Raw genomic sequence first — 19,701 nt, 5'->3', positions numbered from 1 at the left:
ACCAACAGTGCTGTTCGGAAGGGAGTTTCAGGATTATGACCCAGCGACAGTGAAGGAACGGTGATATAGTTCCAAGTCAGGATGGTGTGTGGCTTGGAGGGGAACTTGCAGGTGATGATGTTCCCATGCAGCTGCTACCCTTGTCCTTGTAGGTGGTAGAGGTCGAGGGATTAGAAGGTGCTGTTGAAGAAACCTTGGTGAGTTGCTACAGTGCATCTTGTAGATGATACACACTGCTACCACTGTGCATCGGTGGTGGAGGGAGTGAATGTTGAAGGTGGTGGATGGGGTGCCAATCAAGCGGGCTGCTTTGTCCTGGAAGGTGTCGAGCTTCTTGAGTGTTGTTGCAGCTGCACCTATCCAGGCAAGTGGAGAATATTCCATCACTCTGCTGACTTGTGCCTTGTAGATGGTGGACAGGCATTGGGGAGACAGCAGGTGAGTTACTTGCCCCAGAATTCCCAGCCTCTGACCTGCTCTTGTAGCTGCAGCATTTATGTGGCTGGTCCAGTTCAGTTTCTAGTCAGTGGTAACCCCCAGGATGTTGATAGTGGGGGATTCAGCAATGGTAATGCCATTGAACATCAAGGGGAGATGGTTAGATTCTCTCTTGTTTGAGATGGTAATTGCCTGGCACTTGTGTGGTGTGAGTGTTACTTGGCACTTATCAGCCCAAGCCTGATGTTGTCCAGGTCTTGCTGCATATGGACATGGGCTGCTTCAGTATCTGAGGAGTCGCGAATGGTGCTGAATATGGTGCAATCAGTGAACATCCCCACTTCTGACCCTATGATGGTGGGAAGGTTATTGATGAAGCAGCTGATGAAACTGCCCTGAGGATCTCCTGCAGTGATGTCCTGGGACTGAGATGATTGACCTCCAACAACCATAACCATCTCCCTTTGTGATAGGTTTGAAGTTAAACACACAGTTTTGTATCATCTGCAAATTTTGAAATTGTGCCCTGTACATCAAGGTTTAAGTCATTAATATATATCAGGAACAGCAAGGGTCCCAACACTGACCCCTGTGGAACTCCACTATAAACCTTCCTCCAGCCCTAAAAACATTCATTAACCACTACTCTCTGTTTCTTGTCACTCAGCCAATTTTGTACCCATGTTGTTACTGCCCCTCTTATTCCATGAGCTATAACTTGGCATACAAGTCTGTTGTGTGGCACTGTATCAAATGCCTTTTGGAAGTCCATGTACACCACATCAACAGCATTGTCCTCATCAATCCTCTCGGTTACCCCTTAACATATCCATGCTGGCTTTCCTTAGTTAACCCGTATTTGTCCATTTGGCTATTAATTTGGTCCTGAATTATTGTTTCTAGAGGTTTCTTCACCACCGCAGTTAAACTTATTGGCCTGTAGTTGTTGGGCTTATCTTTACACCCTTTTTTGAACAAGGGTGTAATGTTTGCAATTCTCCAGTCCTCTGGTACCACCCCCAAGTCTAAGGAAGAGTGGAAAATTAAGGCCAGTGCCTCTGCAATTTCCACTCTCACTTACCTCAGTATCCTTGGATGCCTCTCATCCGGTCCTGGTGCTTTATCAACCTTAAGTATAGACAGCTTACCTAATTCCTCCTCCTTAACAATTTTAAATCCTTCTCGTGTATTAATTACCTCCTTTTTCACCGTGGCCTGGGTAGCATCTTCTTCCTTGGTAAAGACAGATGCAAGTTATTCATGCAATACCTCAGCTATTCCCCCTGCCTCCATGCATAAATTCCTCTTTTGGTCCCTAATCAGCCCTACTCCACCTTTTACCACCCTTTTACTATTTATATGCCTCTAGACAACTTTGGGATTCCCTTTTATGTTAACTCCCAGTTTCATACTCTCATACTCTCTCTTTGCTTCTTTTAGTTGCTTCTTCACTTCCCCTTTGAACTTTTTATATTCAGCCTGGTTCTCCATTGTATTATCTACTTGACATCTGTCATAAGCACACTTTTTCTTCTTCATCTTCCTTCATCTCTATCTCTTTTGTCATCCAGAAAGTTCTGGATTTGTTTTACTTACCTTTCCCCTTTGAGGGAATACACCTTGACTGTGCTTGAACTATCTCTTCAGCTACCATTTTCCCTGCCAACCTTTGATTCCAATATTGATTCCAATTTATTCAGCCCAGATCCATTCTTACCCCATTGAAATAAAAACAAGAAACGCTGGAAATACTCAGCAGGTCTGGCAGCATCTGTGGAGAGAGAAGCAGAGCTAACGTTTCAGGTCAGTGACCCTTCTTCAGAACCATTGAAGTTGGCCTTCCCCCAGTTAATTATTCTTACTCTAGATTGTTCTTTGTCCTTTCCCATAGCCAACCTAAACCTTATGATACAATGATCACTGTCCCCAAAATGTTCTTCTACTGATATTTGATCCACTTGGCACACCTCATTCCCAAGAATCAGGTGCAGCAGTCCCTCTTTTCTCATTGGACTGGAAACATACTGCTGTAGAAATTTTTCCTGAACACGCTCTAGGAACTCTTGCCCTTCTCTACCCTTTACACTACTACTATCTCAGTTTATATTTCCATAATTAAAGTCCCCCATTATAACTACTCTATAATTCTTGCACCTCTCTGTAACCTCCTTGCAAATTTGTTCCTCTACATCCTTTCCACTCGTTGGTGGCCTATAGACTGCACTGAGCAATGTAATTATATCTTTTTTGTTCCTTAGCTCTAGCCAAATTGACCTCTCTGGGATATCCTTTCTCTCAAGTACTGTAATGCTCTCCTTAATCAGTTTCGCCACTCCTCCTTCTTTTCTTCCTTTCCTATCTTTCCTGAACCCCTCGTATCCAGGAATATTTAATACCCAGTCCTGCCCTTCTTTGAGCCAGGTCTCTGTTAAAGCCACAACATCATATTCCCACATATCAACCTGTTCCTGTAACTCACCAATCTTATTTACTACACTCGTGCATTAACATATATGCACATTAACCTGATTTAGACTTTATGACTTCTTCCCCTACTCTGTCCCCACCTAATAGCTTACTATTCCCTACTCTAATGCTATCTATCTCTCCCAGTATTCTGTGCACCTTGGTAATATTGTCTAACACTCTCACCTTATTCCTTTTTTCTACTTCTATATGCTGGTGCCCATCCCCCTGTCAATTTAGTTTAAACCCTCCCCAACCACACTCGAGAACCTCCCCACGAGGACATTGATCCCAATCCTGTTGAGGTGCAACCCGTCCCTTTTGAATAGGTACCTCCTGCCCCAGAACTGGTCCTAATGCCCCAAGAATCTGAAGCCCTCCCTCCTGCACCATGCTTCAAGCCAAGCAGTGATGCTCCCTATCTTCCTATTTCTACTCTCGCTAGCATGTGGCATTGGGAGATTACTACCCTCAAGGTCCTACTCTTTAACTTCCTCCCTAATTCCTGAAACTCTGACCGTAGGACATAGTACCTGCCCTTGCCATGTCACTGGTACCAACACGCAACTTCTGGCTTACTCCCTTCCCCCTGCAGAATATCCTGCACTCTCTGCGTGATGTCCTTTATCCTGCCACCAGGGAGGCAACACACCATGCGGGATTCACGATAACAGTTACAGAAATGCCTATCTGTCCCCCTGACCTTGAATCTCCTGTAACAACTGCATTTCTGCACTTGCAGTTGTGTTTATACAAATGAATCAGTCAAGTCTTATTTGAAATTTGATTAACTTAGATTAAAGTAAGACTTTACCGTATACTCACCCCAGCCGGCTTTCTGTTTCCCCACGCTGTTTTTGATTGTGATGTCACTTTTCGATTCTTGATTTGCCTCCGAACCTCTCCTCTCCCGCTATTTGCTATCACTACCAGCCTGACGTCAGGAGTGGGAAAAATTCTAGAGTTCATTATCAAAGATTTTATATGCGAGCACTTGGAGAACAGTGGTAGAATTGGACAAAGTCAGCATGGATTTACGAAAGGGAAATCATGCTTGACATATCTACTAGAATTCTTCGAGGATGTAACTAGTAGAGTTGATTAGGGGAAACCAGTGGATGTGGTTTATTTGGACTTTCAGAAGGCTTTTGACAAAGTCCCACATAAGAGATTAGCGTGTAAAATTAAAGCACATGGGATTGGGGGTAGTGTATTGCAATGGATAGAAAATTGGCTGGCAGACCGGAAACAAAGAGTAGGGATAAATGGGTCTTTTTCCGAATGGCAGGCAGTGAATAGTGGGGTACCGTAGGGATCGGTGCTAGGACCCCAGCTATTCACAATATAAATGATTTAGATGGAACTAAATGTAATATTTCCAAATTTGCAGATGACACAAAACTGGGTGGGAGGGTGAGTTGTGAGGAGGATGCAGAGAGGCTTTAGGGAGATTTGGACAAGTTGAGTGAGTGGGCAAATGCATGGCAGATGCAGTATAATGTGGATAAATGTGAGGTTATCCACTTTAGTAGCAAAAACAGGAAAGCAGATTATTATCTGAATGGCTATAAACTGAGAGAGGGGAATATGCAATGAGACCTGGGTGTTCTCGTACACCAGTCACTGAAGGTAAGCATGCAGGTGCAACAGGCAATAAAAAAGGCAAATAGTATGTTGGCCTTCGTAGCGAGAGGATTCGAGTACAGGAGGAGGGATGTCTTGCTGCAATTATACAGGGCCTTGGTGAGGCCACACCTGGAAAATTGTGTGCAGTTTTGGTCTCTTTATCTGAGAAAGGATGTTCTTGCTATAGAGGGAGTGCAGCGAAGGTTTACCAGACTGATTCCTGGGATGGTGGGACTGACATATGAGGAGAGATTGAATCAGTTAGGATTATATTTGCTGGAGTTCAGAAGAGTGAGGGGGGATCTCATAGAAATTTATGAAATTCTAACAGGACTTGACAGGGTAGATGCAGGAAGAATGTTCCCAATGGTGAGGGAGTCCAGAACCAGGGGTTATAGTCTAAGGATACGGGGTAAATCATTCAGGACTGAGATGAGGAGGAATTTCTTCACCCAGAGCTTGGTGAGCTTGTGGAATTCACTACCAAACATTGTATGTTTTCAAGAAGGAGTTAGATCTTGGGTTTAAAGGGATCAAAGGATATGGGACGTAAGCGGGAACAGGTTACTGAGTTGGATGATCAACCATGATCAAAATGAATGAAGGAGCAGGCTCGAAGGGCCAAATGCCCCATTCCTGCTCCTATTTTCTATGTTTCTATGCTATCCGAATCTCCGAGCTTTTGGTGTGCTTTTTAAATCCTCTCCCGCTGCGTCTCTCCAAATCGCTGAGATTTTGGCATTTTAAAATCTTTTTTTTAAAAAAGCGCAGCAAAACCTCGGAGATTCAGAGAGAAGCAGCGGGAAAGGATTTAAAAAGCGTGCCAAAACCTCGGAGATTCAGAGAGAAACAGCAGAAGAGGAGAGGTTCGGAGGCAAATAAAGAATCGAAAAGTGACATCACCATCAATAGAGAGTGTAGGGAAACAGACAGCCAACCAGGGTGAGTATACCAGTAAACTTTTAATTTAATCTAAGTTTTTAAATCCTCTCCTCTCCCACTGCTTCTCTCTGAATCTCCAAGCAGTTGGCCCGCTTTTTATTTGAGTAACATACCCTGAAAAAAAGAGTGTAGGAAGAAGAGGCAATTTCAGCCTACTTATTATTATCCTGTTTCAAGACCTAATAAGATCATTTCTAATTTTCCTTTCTAAGTCTAAACCCATAATCCTTTCGCTATCTGCTGAACCCTTCCATTCAATATCCCTTTTAAAGCTTCAGTTGAGTCAGTAATAACTACACTAGGTGGCAGTGTGTGCCATAACTCAACAAGTGTGAAGAAGTTATTTGTTCTGTTAAATTTAACTCACTATATCTTCAGTTTTAATCCTGTTCGCTGACTTTCCTATCCTGGCTGTGCACAAAATACCTCTGCATCCCCGCTATGAATTCTCTACATATATTAGAAGTTTGGATCATATCCTTTCTCAGTTTTCATTTTTTTCGCAAAAATATACTTTATTCATAAAAATCTAAAAAATAATTACAAAACAGTTCAAAACAGCACCAAGTTGACATTCCAGAAAGTGCAAGGAAATCAGTTTTCTTCAATGCAGGAGTGAGTTGCCTCACAACCCTTCCATTCCATTTTACATGCAATATCCATTTTACAGCAAAACCATGTTTGGTGTATATAGCCAGAGGGGTTTTCCACGGGTCCAGCCCTTCGGTTCACTATGGCAAGAGGACCTCACACCTCGTTCAGCACGTAGACCTGGACCTTGGAATGTGCCAGTCTGCAACACTCAGCCCTGGACAACTCTTTGCACTGGAAGACCAGCAAGTTTCGGGCAGACCAAAGAGCGTCTTTCACTGAATTGAACAGACCGTAGAGCACAGACTCCTGTGTTACAGAGCTGCTTGGGATGAAAGTCGACAAAAACCACTGCGTCTCTTTCCACACCTGTTTTGCAAAGGCACATTCCAGAAGGAGGTGGGTAACAGTCTCTTCCCCACCACAGCCACCTCGAGGGCAGCATGTGGAGGCGGTGAGATTCCGGTGTGTGCAGGCAGGATCTGACAGGGAGAGCCCTTCTCACCACCATCCAAACTACGGCTTGGTGCTTGTTTGAAAGTTCTGGCGAGAAGGCATTCTGCCAAATGACTTTGGCGGTCTGCTCGGGCAACCATCCGACAGGATCCACCTTCTCCTTTTCCCATCGGGCCTTGAGAACATTCCGTGCAAACCACTATCTGATGGATTGGTGGTCAAAGGTGTCCTTCTGATAAACTTTTCCATGAAGGATAGATGGTACGACACGGTCCCACTGAATGGAGCGTTCCGCGCCAATGTGGCCAGACCCATCCTTCGCAACACCGGGGACAGATAGAACCTCAGCACGTAGTAACACTTGGTGTCTGCACAGCTTGATACAGCCGCACACAAAGGTGGTCATCAGGATGAGGGCAACGGTGGGTATGTTTTTTCCGCCATTATCCAGAGGTTTGAACATCGTGTCCCTCCGGATAAAGCAGAAAATGGCTCGGGTGACTGCCACAGCACAGGAGTGGGTTTTGGGCCAGACCTGCGCCACATACAGCAACAACGTGAGTGCCTCTTACCCACAATGGAGAGAGATCGCTGCTCCCACATGCTCAGTTTATGGTGTACCCTGACTACTCGCTCCTTCCAGGTTTTGGCACCGCCGCCCTGGCCCTCCCAAACCATATCCCCAGCACCTTCAGGTGGTCTGACCTGACGATAAAGCGGACAAGGCATTGGTCGCCCCAGTTCCCAAAGAACATGGCCTCACTCTTGCTGCGATTTACTTGGCTCCTGAGGCCAGTTCAAACTGGTCGCAGATGCTTATCAGCCTGCGACCGGACGGCGGATCCGAGCAGAAGACGGCGATGCATCCATATACAGCGAGGCTTTAACCTGAGTACCTCCACTGCCTGGGATTGTCACTCCTCTTATGTCCGTATCTTTCCTAATGGACTCAGCAACGGGATCGATACAGTGAAGAAACAAGACAGGGGAGAGAGGACAGCCCTGTATGTCTCCAGATAGGATCAGGAAACTTTCTGATTCCCACCCATTGATTGAGACTGTGCTACTGATGTTTGTGTAGAGCAGTTTGATCCAATTGCGGATTCCCTCCCCAAACCCCATTTTGGAGAGCATGTCCATCATGTAGGTGTGCGATATCCTGTCATAGGCCTTCTCCTGATCCAAGCTGACGAGGCAGGTATCCACTCCCCTGACCCGTACATAGGCAATCAGATCATAGAACATAAAACATAGAACATAGAACAGTACAGCACAGTACAGGCCCTTCGGCCCACGATGTTGTGCCGAACCTTTAACCTAATCTAATATCAAACTACCTACATACCCTTCATTCTACTATCATCCATGTACCTATCCAAGAGTCGCTTAAATGTCCCTAATGTATCTGCTTCACTACCACCGCTGGCAGTGCATTCCACGCACCCACCACTCTCTGTGTAAAGAACCGACCTCTGACATCTCCCAGAATCCTTCCTCCAATCACCTTAAAATTATGCCCCCTGGTAATAGCCCTTTCCGCCCTGGGAAAAAGTCTCTGGCTATCCACTCTATCTATGCCTCTCAGCATCTTGTACCCCTCTATCAAGTCACCTCTCATCCTTCTTCGTTCCAATGAGAAAAGCCCTAGCACCCTCAACCTTTCTTCGTAAGACATGCCCTCCAGTCCAGGCAGCATCCTGGTAAATCTCCTCTGCACCCTCTCTAAAGCTTCCACATCCTTCCTATAATGAGGCGACCAGAACTGAACACAATATTCCAAGTGTGGTCTAACCAGGGCTTTATAGAGCTGCAGGATAACCTCGCGGCTCTTAAACTCAATCCCCCTGTTAATGAAAGCCAACACACCATGTGCCTTCTTAACAACCCTATCAACTTGGGTGGCAACTTTGAGCGATCTATGGACATGGACCCCAAGATCCCTCTGTTCCTCCTGTCTTTAAGCCTGTATTCTGCATTCAAATTCGACCTTCCAAAATGAATCACTTCACACTTTTCCAGGTTGAACTCAATCTGCCACTTCTCAGCCCAGCTTTGCATCCTGTCAATGTCCCGTTGCAACCTACAACAGCCTTCCACACTATCCACAACTCCAGCAACCTTCGTGTCATCAGCAAACTTGCTAACCCAGCCTTCCACTTCCTCATCCAAGTCATTTATAAAAATCACAAAGAGCAGAGATCCCAGAACAGATCCCTGCGGAACACCACTGGTCACCGAGCTCCAGGCTGAATACTTTGCATCTACTACCACCCTCTGTCTTCTATGGGCCAGCCAATTCTGTATCCAGACAGCCAACTTTCCCTGTATCCCATGCCTCCTTACTTTCTGAATGAGCCTACCATGGGGAACCTTATCAAATGCCTTGCTAAAATCCATATACACCACATCCACTGCTCTTCCTTCATCAATGTGTTTTGTCACATCTTCAAAGAATTCAATAAGGCTGTGAGGCATGACCTGCCCTTCACAAAGCCATGCTGACTGTCTCTAATCAAACTATGCTTTTCCAAATAATCATAAATCCTGTCTCTCAGAATCCTCTCCAATAATTTGCCCACTACCGACGTAAGATTGACTGGTCTATAATTCCCAGGGTTATCCCTATTCCCTTTCTTGAACAAGGGAATAACATTTGCCACCCTCCAATCATCTGGTACTACTCCAGTGGACAGTGAGGACGCAAAGATCATCGCCAAAGGCGCGGCAATCTCTTCCCTCGCTTCCCTTAATATCCTTGGGTATATCCCGTCTGGCCCCGGGGACTTATCTGTCCTCATGTCTTTCAAAATTTCCAGCACATTCTCGCTCTTAACATCAACCTGTTCGAGCATATCAGCCTGTTTCACGCTGTCCTCACAAACGACCAGGTCCCTCTCACTAGTGAATACTGAAGCAAAGTATTCATTTAGGACCTCCCCTACCTCCTCCGACTCCAGGCACAAGTTGCCTCCACTAGCCCTGATCAGCCCTACCCTCACTCTGGCCATCCTCTTGTTCCTCACATAAGTGTAGAACGCCTTGGGATTTTCCTTAATCCTACCCGCCAAGACTTTTTCATGTCCCCTTCTAGCTCTCCTAAGTCCATTCTTCAGTTCCTTCCTGGCTACCTTGTAACCCTCTAGAGCCCTGTCTAATCCTTGCTTCCTCAACCTTAAGTAAGCTTCCTTCTTCCTCTTGACTAGCTGTTCCACATCTCTTGTCATCCAAGGTTCCTTCACCCCACCATCCCTTCCTTGCCTCATCGGGACAAACCTATCCAGCAGTCACAGCAAGTGCTCCCTAAACAACCTCCACATTTCTGTTGTGCATTTCCCTGAGAACATCTGTTCCCAATTTATGCTCCCCAGTTCCTGCCTAATAGCATTGTAATTCCCCCTCCCCCAATTAAATATTTTCCCATCCCGTCTGCTCCTGTCCCTCTCCATGAGTAGCGCGAGACTATCAGGGATCTTCCTGCCAGGTACAGTACAGGTCTGGTCAGGGTGAGTCAACAGCTCCAGAGCAGACTTGACCCGACTGGTGATGACTTTAGACAGAATCTTGTAGTCTACATTAAGCAGTGAGATGGGCCGCCAATTTCTGTTTTCCGCCTTCTTCCCCCTTCCGCTTCTGGATGAGGGTGATGATGCCTTTCCTCATGGACTCTGATATGCTGCTGGCCAGAAGCATACTCTCATACACTTCCAGCAGGTCTGGGCTGATCCAGTCCCACAGAGCCGAATACAACTCAACTGGTAAGCCGTTGCTTCCAGGGGTTTTACTCGACTCGAAGGACCTGACGGACTTTGTCAGCTCATGCAAAGTTAGCGGTTTGTCCAGACTCTCCTGCATGCTGTCATCTAAGACCTCCGTGATAGATGACAGGAAGGACTGGGAGGCCGTGCTCGCAATGGGCTTCATGTCGTACAGCCCAACATAAAAGGATTTGCTATTCCTTAGTATGTCAGACTGCAAAGACGTTACCGAGCCATCCTCTTCCTTCAGGCTGCTGATCACAGAGCTCTCTGTACCTTTTGGAAGAAGAAATATGAGCACGTCTCATCCTGCTCAACGGAGCAGACTCTGGACTGGAAGATGATCTTGGAGGCCTCCATGGCAAAGAGCGAGGCCAGCTGCCTCTTCTTGGAGATCCTCCTTGATCTCGACCCCCATTGATTGCAGCCGGAGCAGATTTTGCATTCTTTTCTGGAGTCGGGACATTTCCCTCTGTCTCTCTCTCGCCCTCTGAACACCTTTGAAGATAAAGAACTTCTTGATGTTCTCCTTGATCGCTTCCCACCAGTGCACTGGAGACTCAAAGACGGGTTTCACTGTTCTCCAACTTTTGTAATGCCTTTTGAGTTCCTCAACATTCTCTGGGGTTAGCAGTGTAGCATTGAGCTTCCATGTCCCCCTGCCAACCCACAGGTCGTCCTGTAAGTGACAGTCAGCCTGTAAGAAGCAGTGGTCTGAGAAGAGTACTGGCTTGGCGTCAGTGGATCTGACCGTGACAGCACAGGACTCAAACAGGAAGTCAATCCTGGAATGGGCAGACCCATCCGATCTTGACCAGGTGTATCTACACTGCACTCCGTCTGCAGGGTTGCTGAAGACGTCGTGCAGCTTGGCATCTTGTACTGTTTTCATTAGGAATCTGGACATAGCATCCAGTTTGCTGTCGTCACTGGTTCCGAAGTTCCGAAGAAGGGTCACTGACCCGAAACGTTAACTCTGCTTCTCTTTCCACAGATGCTGCCAGACCTGCTGAGTGATTCCAGCATTTCTTGTTTTTGTTGTTGCTGTCGTCACTGCTGGATTGTCCAGCTGCGTTAATGATGCAGTTGAAGTCATCACTAGAATGACCTGCCTGGATGTCACCAGCAGCAGTGGGAGCTGCTGGAATACAGTCAGCCGCTCGCTGCATTGAACCGGGGTATACACGTTGATTAACCGGAGTGGAGCATTGTTGTACATTACGTCTGCTACGAGGAGGCGACCACCCATCACTTCCTTAACTTTGGAGAAGGTGAAGTTGCCTCCCCGCAACAAAATACCCAGGCCGGAGGAACAGGAATAATTTCCCCCTGACCAGATCAATGGCCCGTGAGACCACTATCGCGACCATCGCCTGTAGGTGCTGAGGTGCAGAATTCCACACTCCTGCAGATACAGCAGGTCAACTTTGACATTGGCGAGGTAGTCCAAGGTTGAAACACATCGCATAGTGGATTTAATGCTATGCACGTTAATTGAAGCTATCTTTATCCCCATTTTAAAGTTTGGTGTTGCTTACCACGTACCACTTAACTTCTGGGAGCGGAGCGGACCTGCGGGGAGAACGCCGAGCGAGAGAAGAGGATAAATAGAGCCTGAGGATCGCAACCTAATTACTTACCTTCCAGGAGTGGAGCGGAGAGGAGTCCAGGTGCGCCGGAATTTTTGAAAAAAAGAAAAAAAAAATCAATAGTGACATCACAGGAAAGCTGCAAGGTGATTGGTTGGTGAGTAACTGCTGTTAGGGAATAATTCTAAATAGCTAGGTAAGTAACTCAAAGTAAAAAGAAATCTACAGTTTTTTTTAATATACTATGTATTTTTTTTAGGGAGTCAAGGTCCATAGTGTAAATAATCTAATTTTAGGGTAATTTAAGGGGATAAATTAAGGGTAAGTCATGGCAGGGCAGCTCGGCAGTGTGGAGTGCTCCTCCTGTGCAATGTGGGAAGGCAGGGATACTTCTAGTGTCCAGAGCGAACACGTATGCAGGAAGTGTCTCCAGCTGCAGCTACTCGAAATCCGCATTTTGGATCTGGAGCAGTGGCTGGAGACACTGTGGAGCATCAGCGAGGCTGAGATTATCGTGGATAGCACATACAGGGAGGTGGTCACACCGCAGTTAAAGCCTGCTCAGGCAGAAAGGGAATGGGTGACCGCCAGGCAGAGTAAAAGAACTAGGCAGGTAGTGTAGGAGTCCCTTGGGTCTAACAGATTTTCTGCTTTGGATACTGTTGGCAAGAGCCAAATCTGTGGCACCATGGGTGGCTCAGCTGCACAGGAGGGGAGGGACAGGAGTGGGAGAGCTATAGTGATAGGGGATTCTATCATAAGAGGTGCAGATAGGCGTTTCTGTGCCTGCAAACGTGACTCCAGGATGGTGTGCTGCCTCCCTGGTGCTTGGGTCAAGGATGTCACGGAGCGGCTGCAGGACATTCTGAAGGGGGAGGGTGAACAGTCAGAGGTTGTGGTACACATTGGTACCAACGACATAGGTAGAAAGAGGGATGAGGTCCTGCAACAAGAATTTAGGGAGCTCGGTAGCAGATTAAAAAGCAGGACCTCAAAGATTGTAATCTCTGGATTACTCCCGGTGCCACGTGCTAGTGAGTATAAGAATGGGAGGATAGAACAGATGAATGTGTGGCTGAGGCGATGGTGCAGGATGGAGGGCTTTAATTTCCTGGATCACTGGGTCTGTTTCTGGCGAAGGTGGGACCTGTACACGTTGGGCGGGTTGCACCTGAACCGGAACAGGACCAACATCCTTGCTGGGAGATTTGCTAGTGCTGTTGGGGGGGTTAAACTAATTTGGTAGGGGGATGGGATACAGAGTGGAGGTACAGTAGGGGGTGATGCACAGTCAAATATAGAAAATAAGCTGAGTCAGTCTGGAAGGCAGCACAAATATAGACCTGTTAAGACACAAGTGAATAATGCAAGGCAGGATTGCATCTATTTTAACGCAAGGAGTCATACTAGCAAGCCAGATGGATTGAGGATGTTGATTAACACATGGGAATATGATATTATTGCTATCACAGAGACATGGTTGAGGGAGGGACAGGACTGGCAGCTCAATATTCCAGGGCATAGAATCTTCAGGCGTGACGGGGGAAGGGGTAAAAGAGGAGGTGGCATTGCACTGTTGATCAAGGAGTCAATTACTGCAGGAAGGAGGGATGATATCTTAGAAGGTTCCTCAAATGAGGCCATATGGGTAGAACTTAAAACAAAAAGGGGGCAGTCAGTTGGCTGGGAGTGTACTACAGGCCTCCAAACAGTCAGGGAGAGATAGAGGAGCAGATATGTAGACAAATCTCAGAGAGGTGTAAAAATAATAGGGTAATAATAGTAGGGGTTCTCAACTTCCCCAGTATTAACTGGGATAGTCTTAGTGCAAAAGGCTTAAAGGGGGCGGAATTCTTAAAATGCATACAGGAGAGCTTTTTCAGCCAGCACGTAGAAAGTCCTACAAGAGAAGGGGTGGTATTAGACCTAATCCTCAGGAATGAAGCCGGACAAGTGGTAGAAGTGTCAATGGGGAAGCATTTTGGGGATAGTGACCATAACTCAGCAATATTTAAGGTAGTTATGGAAAAGGACAAATATGGACTAGAAATAAAGGTACTGAATTGGGGGAAGGCCGATTTCAATATGATAAAACAGGATCTAGCCAAAGTAGACTAGGAGCAGCTACATCAGAGCAGTGGGAGTCATTCAAAGAGGAAATGGTGAGAGCTCAGGGTCAATTGTTCTCGTTAAGGTGAAGGGTAGGACCAACAAGTCCAGGGAACCCTGGATGTCAAGGGATATAGAGGACTGGATAAGGAAAAGAAAGGAGGCTAATGGCAAATTCAGTGCGCTGAAAACAGTGGAGGCACTAGAGGAGTATAGAAAGTGTAGGGGGGTACTTAAAAAAGTAATTAGGAGAGCAAAGGGGGGGGGGGGGGGGCATGAAAAAAAACTGGCGGGCAAGATAAAGGAAAATCCTAAGGTGTTTTATAAGTATATTAAGGGAAAGAGAATAACCAGGGAAAGAGAGTAGGGTCCATTAGGGACTAAAGTGGCAATCTGTGCATGGAGCCGGAGGACAGGTTTTAAATGATTACTTTTCATCTGTGTTCACTTTGGAGAAGGACGATGTAGTGTAGAGATCAGGGAGGGAGATTGTGATAGATGAGATGTATCCCAGGCTGTTATGTGAGGCAAGGGAGGAGATAGCAGGGGCTCTGACACAAATTTTCAAATCCTCTTCGGCCACAGGAGAGGTACCAGAGGACTGGAGGACAGCGAATGTGGTACCATTATTCAAGAAGGATAGCAAGGATAAACCAGGTAATTACAGGCTGGTGAGTCTAACATCAGTGATAGGGAAACTATTGGAAAAAGTTCTGAGGGACAAGATTAATCTCCACTTGGAGAGGGAGGGATTAATCAAAGATAGTCAGCATGGCTTTGTCAGGGGGAGATCATGTCTAACTAACTTGATTGAATTTTTTGAGGCAGTGAGTATATGTGTAGATGAGGGTAAAGCAGTTGATGTAGTCTACATGGACTTCAGTAAGGCTTTTGGTTAAGAGATTGGTTAAGAAGTTAAGAGCCCATGGGATTCCAATTTGGCAAATTGGATCCAAAATTGGCTTAGTGGCAGGAAGCAGAGGGTGATGGTTGAGGTTGTTTTTGCGATTGGAAGCCTGTGACCAGTGGTGTATCTCTGGGATCGGTGCTGGGACCCTTGCTGTTTGTAGGGTACATTAATGATTTAGACGTGAATATATCAGGTATGATCAGTAAGTTTGCAGATGACATGAAAATTGGTGGTGTCGTAAATAGTGAAGAGGAAAGCCTTAGATTACAGGATGATGTAGATGGGCTGGTAAGATGGGCAGAGTGGTGGCAAATGGAATTTATTCCTGAGAGGAGTGAGGTGATGCATTTTGGGAGGACTAACAAGGCAATTGATCGGAGAGCCCAGAGGAGTGATGATAATTCGGTTTCTCTGGAAAAGAACAATGACATGGCGTGCAAATCAGTCAGTCGAGTTCCCGACCCAAAAATGGTCCCACCCTTCAGGGAATGAGGTGAGAAATTTTCATCTTATGTAAATGTATATAACTATGTAAGTACTACACTGTTAAATGAACTTATCAAACTAACCATGAACAAGTAAATATATAACTGATATAATTCATATTTTATGGTACTGGGGTCCCATCCTTTACATAGATTGCTGCAGTTCCTCCTCAACCTTAGCAAGTGCACAGATCTATTTTTCAAGGTGTCACTATCTGAGAGCCTTGAATTTGGTTGATCTGTACCTCAACCCCATTTACTTGCCTTTGCTCCATATCCCTTGAGAAAATAGTATCTGCTTATCTACCCTATTGAATCCTTTTATCATTTTAAACTCCTCAGTTAGATCACTCGTCAGTGTTCTATACTCAAGGGAATACAAGCCAAGTTTTTTGTAACATATTCTCATAATTTAGCTCTTTAGCCCTTCGTATCATTCTATATATAAAAATCCAGCTGTGAATAATATTCATGACAAAAATGACTCAACAGCAATGGTGAAAAAGCCAGATTAATGATAAGGAATACAAGCCAAGTTTTTTGTAACGGTACAGTGGCGCAGTGGTTAGTACCGCAGCCTCACAGCTCCAGGGACCCTGGTTCAATTCTGGGTACTGCCTGTGCGGAGTTTGCAAGTTCTCCCTGTAACCGCGTAGGTTTTCCCCAGGTGCTCCGGTTTCCTCCCACAGCCAAAGACTTGCAGGTGATAGGTAAATTGGCCATTGTAAATTGCCCCTAGTGTAGCTAGGGAATATGGGATTACTGTAGGGTTAGTATAAATGGGTGGTTCTTGGTCGGCACAGACTCGGTGGGCCGAAGGGCCTGTTTCAGTGCTGTGTCTCTAAATAAAAAAAATAAATATTCTTATAATTTAGCTCTTTAGCCCTTCATATCATTCTATATATAAAAATCCAGCTGTGAATAATATTCTGGGCAAAAATAATTCAATAACAACAGTGAAAAGACCAAATTAACAATAAGGCCTGCAACTACAGGAAAAATGTGGTAGTGACACAAGCATATTTTATGGTGAGGGAGACCAATATTCCATCATGAAAAATGTCAGAAGTCCAAAAGCGGGTATATGACTAAGACAACCATCAATCTAAGGCATTAATATAATTGTAAATTATAAATGCAGGATATATTTGCACATGAGAAAAAATTGTAGTTGTTCAAAAATGTGTGCAAAATTGCATTATATTGACATAGAAATGTTAGCAAGACTATTGCAAAGACATGGCATGGTTACGCAAATAACGTTTTACATGCCACATTGAGCAAGAGGTAATTTCCACAGTCCAATTCACTTGCTGTAATGTAAAGAAAAAATGAAGACATAATAAAAGGACACAGTATACTTGAAGGAATTAGCAACCTATGAAGAAACAATAGTTGAACTGTTTGCGTTTAGAAGATATTGGAATTGTGAATATTAGACATTAGGGCAGCTTTCATGGTAAGTAACCTATTTCTCAGGTATTCTGTAATGCTCTCAATATGTTGCATAGGATGCTCGTACACGCTCTGCATAAATGGGGCTAATAATTGAAGCAACTGATTTACAGTTTCCATGGAAAAATAAAATCCTGAAATGAGATCTCCCCAAACACAGTAACTCCTGACACCGATGGCAAGGCACCAAGCACAGTTGCGCATGCGCACTCGTCTTGCACTGCATCCGCTGGCGCATGCGTGGTTTCTCCCACCACTGACATCATTGGTGTGTGCCCATCAGCCAGTGCCAGTACTGGTTGCAACTGTGAGTGATGATGTTGCTTGCTTGGCTGTGTTTTCCGGCTCTGCGTAACAGTCTGCCAATCACTCCTCCTCTACCTCTCGCTGCCTGCAGTTCGGGAAGATGTCCTGAATGCCACTGGCCCACTTCCTCCACCACCTGTCTTTCTGCCCCTCTCCAGAGCCCTCGCCACCCCCCCTTCTGCATGCCGTGCCGCATGATGCTCCGGTCTCCTGCCGTTTCCAGACACCGTCAATTTGGCTGCATCTTGCTCCCCCAGGACTTGGCATCTCACTTTCTAACCCAGCAGACATGCTCCTTCCCTCCTTCTCTCTTTGTTAGATCCGCACCATCTTTGATGCAGGCAGCTGCCAGGGATATCGCTGGCTTTGACATCACAAGCACAGCAACTACATGTGCTGGAGGTTCGCCCTTTGCAGTTGCGGTGTCACCAAACTCAGCAATTTCCAAAAGCACAGTAGAAAACCTAAATATATAGTAATACAAAGGAACTGAATTTATTCATTTGCTATAAATCAGTGGCATGTTTGTAAATGGGTTAAATTGCAGATGTAATTCACAAAATACTGGTAGAATTCTATGTAATGTAAACAGAATCTGAATTATTCAGTCACAGTAAATTAATGGGCCTCATAATAGAATGGGCAATAAGATTGCAGTATTTGTGTATTGATGTATTTATAATGTTTCATTCACTGTCTTAACAGAACAAGGAGAAACCAGTGGACCACCAGCTACACTCAAAAGTCAGCACACAACTGAGCAACAATTGTTATCACTAATTGGCACAGGTACCAGTACAATTGAACAGCTTGTGAGTAATCCATAGAGGTCAGTTAACTCTGTTGGCTAGAGTTGGTGCAGAATAACAGCAACAGTGCAGATTCAGTCCCTGTACTGGCTGAGGTAGTTCTTGGGGCCTGCCTCCTCGCCTTGCCCCATAGTGATATCATGGCATGAATCATGATTAGAAACCTGTGGACAATGAGGATGTTACATCGAGAGAGAGAGAGATCCACAGTTTGATGAGGATCAGAAAGCACAGAGGGAAGCAAAGTGTAATGGTGAGGGAAGAAGTAGTGGTGGTTAATGAAGAATCAGCTGGTACACGATGAAGGACCAGCGTTCTGTGTGCTCTACTAAGTTGTATTGGGATATAGACCTTAGTGGACCTGCCTTCAGTTGAAAATAGAACATCAGGTCACTATTCCTCTTTTATATATGAAGTTATAAGGTGGAATGAGTTGTGTGGAGAATTCCAACACCCAGATATGTATTATACGAGTATAATAAAAATTCTTGGCACTAATACAAGTCCACTACTGTTAACCACCCATTCTGGTAACCCCTGAAATCCTGCAGTTGGCTACGCAGCCATCTACCAATGCATTTATTTAGGCGAGCAGTTACTATAGGGCCCATCCATTATCATCACCATGTGCTTCACAAGTAAATGAGGGAACAAGTAAAATAAAATGTCACGTTGCAAAACTTAATAAAATTAATTTATTTTTAATATCATTTAGCTAGCCCTTCTTTCAATGCATAGAAAATAAAGCAACTGTTGTTCAGAAGGAAAACAAAGAAAACATTCAATACACAGTGAAAACTAACAGGGATGACAAATATCAGTTCTGGGATTGTAAATATATCAAAAAGAAAATAATGTCCAGTTGCACAGCTCATTAGGAAATTTAACCGCTGACATCCTAAGACACTAGCCTACCTACCAGTAGTGGCTGGCTTGCAGCTGGTGGCTGCTGTGCACAATCCTTTCCCAACTTCCCATGACTTGCACCTGGTCAGTGCATCATACTATTATAATTTTAGAGTTCTTTCCTGAGAAATGTCAAGGTACCCCTTGACTGGTCCAACCATTGATAACATTTTTTTGCTTCCCAAACTTCTGCTCAGTTAGATCTCTGCCTGTACAAGTCCTTTGTTCAGTCTATTCTCTGTTGGGATTTGGCATTGCCATCAGCCATGGTTACATTGCGCAATTCATATTATCATGAAATCAATTGTTTCACCTTCCTTTCGAAAAGTTTTATTACATTTGCATTGAGGTACATTATTTTCTTATTGTATTTGCATGCTATTCAGATGATGAAATAATATTTTTTATATTCAAGCAAGCCACAGGATTTGTAGTGGGTGCGCAAATGTCTATATACATACAATCTATTATTTTGTGTAGCTTAAGGAACCAGCAATTTGGAAATGATTGCTGCCTTTGCATCTGCAGCTGTTGCTATATCCTGCTGAGTTGTATGTAGTATGGTGATACAGCAGTACATGGCAAGCAGATAATTCCTGAAATGTTACATTTGAGTGCCCACACTCACTGACACTCTTTGCTCATTTTTTCAGGATGAGGTAGCCCATAATAGATGGCAACAGCAGGTAACTAGCAGGGGGCGGGCATGGCTGTGTGCCCTCACCCCCAGGGAGGAGACAGTGCTGGAAATAATTGGAATGGTCATCACTGAGGCCATGGCCAGCTGCATCACCAAAGCCATCAAGGATGCCGGTATATTTCTGCCTAATGCACCATCTCAAATCCCACTTCATCCTC

This window comes from Heterodontus francisci, chromosome 18, assembly GCF_036365525.1.
Source record: "Heterodontus francisci isolate sHetFra1 chromosome 18, sHetFra1.hap1, whole genome shotgun sequence".
NCBI lineage: Eukaryota > Metazoa > Chordata > Chondrichthyes > Heterodontiformes > Heterodontidae > Heterodontus > Heterodontus francisci.
The sequence above is the reverse complement of the archived record's forward strand: the minus strand, read 5'-3'. Positions refer to the sequence as shown.